The sequence below is a fragment of the Penaeus vannamei genome, chromosome 39, assembly GCF_042767895.1.
Source record: "Penaeus vannamei isolate JL-2024 chromosome 39, ASM4276789v1, whole genome shotgun sequence".
Taxonomy (NCBI): Eukaryota; Metazoa; Arthropoda; class Malacostraca; order Decapoda; family Penaeidae; genus Penaeus; species Penaeus vannamei.
This window is the reverse complement of record NC_091587.1, coordinates 26,197,221-26,199,720: the sequence shown is the minus strand read 5'-3', so window position 1 is coordinate 26,199,720 and position 2,500 is coordinate 26,197,221. Positions and strand designations below refer to the sequence as shown.

Here is a 2,500-nt window from a genome sequence, read left to right as displayed (position 1 = left end):
CAAAATATGAAGGTCTCTCCTTCAGTAATCAAAGAAGATTTAACGCAAATTAACAGCTTAGGATTTATTTATTTTATTTATGTATGTATTTTTTATTCCATTAATTATTTATGTATTTTTTATTTTATTATTTATTTATCTATTTTTTTTACTATTTTATTATTTTTTTATTATTCATATTTATTTTTATTTATTTATTTTTTTTTCTGAAACTATCCTTATTGTATTCAGCAATATAGCATTTACTAAGCTTAGCTTCTCACAAAACGTGGTCATACAAGAAAAACGATTTCTTGTTAGTCCTTTGTGTGTGTGTGTGTGTGTGTGTGTGTGTGTGTGTGTGTGTGTGTGTGTGTGTGTGTGTGTGTGTGTGTGTGTGTGTGTGTGTGTGTGTGTGTGTGTTGTGCGTGCGTGGATGTGATGGTTAGTGTGCGTGTGTCATTGTGTGCACTTTTGTGTATGTGAGTGTCTGAATGTGTGTGTAGAGTGGCATAGTCTTGATTTCAATATATGTGCGTTATTGTGCGAGTATGTGTGTGAAGGGAAGGGATAATTGCTATGGAATATCAGACTAGTTCCCAATGGAAATGAAGCATGTGGGTATATATATATACTTATATGTGTGTGTGTGTGTGTGTGTGTGTGTGTGCATGTGTGCGTGTGTGTTGTGCGTGCGTGCATGTGAGGGTTAGTGTGTATGTATATATATATATATATATATATATATATATATATATACATGTATATATATATATATATATATATATATATATATATATATATGTATGTATATATATACATACATATATATATATATATATATATATATATATATATATAATATATATATATATATATATATACATATATATATATAATATATATATTATATATATTATATATATATAATATATATATATATATATATATATATATATATATATATATATATATATATATATTCGCCAAAATGTTATGGCATAATCAGATAGCCTTGCTTTCCACAATTTTCCTATATTTTGGTTATCTTATTGATGTTCCCCGTAGCTGTAAGAATTACGTCAAAGTGTATCAATTTTCCCTTCGTACGTATCAGTATAGCAGCTAACACCTTCTCGCACTGTACTTAGTTCTGTTACGAGAACTAAGTTTAAGCTTAGTGATAACAGAAACCAGCAATTTGTCTTCAGGATCCATTTCGATGCCAGTATGCAAAGAGTCTTATCATAGTATAATATTGCATATCTGGCTCTTGTCAGTTGAGCCGACTGTGTGCAATAAGTCTCCAAAAGCAGTGGACAAGGAATTTATTTCATCATCGCAGAGAGATAAGCCTCGAGTTGCAATTTGCGAGAATGGAGGTCACAGCGGGAAAAAAAAAGGAGCTGCTAGTTACTAGAAGCAGGAAAATGTAACATTGAGGTAATAGAAACTTTAATACAGCCTATGATCAGCTGAGATTGGCACGTGCTTGTAAAGAGTGAGGTGTGATTTAAGATTTTTTTTTTTTTTTTTTTTTTTTTTTTTTTTTTTTTTTTTTAGCTTTTAAGAGAAATAATTCATGCATACTTGTAATCACAATCATGCGAATTTGATCACGGCCTCTGTGAACTTGCATGGATAATGCGCATGGTAAATTAAATAATAGATATAATTGCATACACCGTGCTGATATGAGAACGTCATTATTGTACTTGTATCCTAAGTCATTCTTATTTCCATACATCATCGGTTTGCTCAATTTCCCATAGTCAATCCTTTTTTTTCAGGACTTTCGTCTTTTAGCCAGTGGCCCTCCAACTTGTCAATCACGTACTCTAAATTAACCCTCTTGATTTGTATTACCATTTTTATCTAGACATTTTTAAAAGATTGTATTGAGTACTCTACAGCACTGAAGTTGATAATGCCATTAGCTATTATAAAAGAGAACGTAAGTATAAGATAAGTACATTCGCTGAATGAATATAAATGGAAAAAAGAATGATTAACTTTTTTCCCGCAGCCCCTACATATGCGTTCGGGTTGGGGGGGAGGGGGGTAGGCAAGGGAACCTCTGCTGTAGATTCTGTTCAGCCAATATCTCCATGGTCGATACTACATCTTCGTCAGAATTATGTCGCGGACTTTATTCTCCTTTCCTTTACGAGTAGTTTATACGAAGACCCGTTGGTGACGAGAATACCAAGAGCTGTAAAACCAGCGTCTTTTTTTCTTTTTTTCTTTTTTTGTATGCGCGCTTTGACCTTTCGACCTCTGAGACAGCCACCGTTTCGGTCCGTGTCTACAACATATCGCAAGATGTTGTAGGTGTTGTAAGGGAGAGATCGCAGTTGCCTTCTGAGTGCGATATCATTTCATTAATATTGTTAAAGGTGTGTAATACCATATGGTTTGCTTTGCTACAGAGTGCCTCGATAAAGAAGACAGCGCTAGCAAAAGATCTGCTTGTACGAGTAGGTCATTGTAAAGAGACTTTTACACCGATAAGGATAGCAGA

At 33.2% G+C, this 2,500-nt stretch overlaps 1 protein-coding gene across 1 annotated transcript in view; it reads left to right on the top strand.

The window, feature by feature from the left end:
* Positions 1 to 2,500, top strand: part of LOC113805375 (pro-resilin) — an 82,627-nt gene that overhangs the window by 76,219 nt on the left and 3,908 nt on the right. The window lies entirely within an intron of this gene.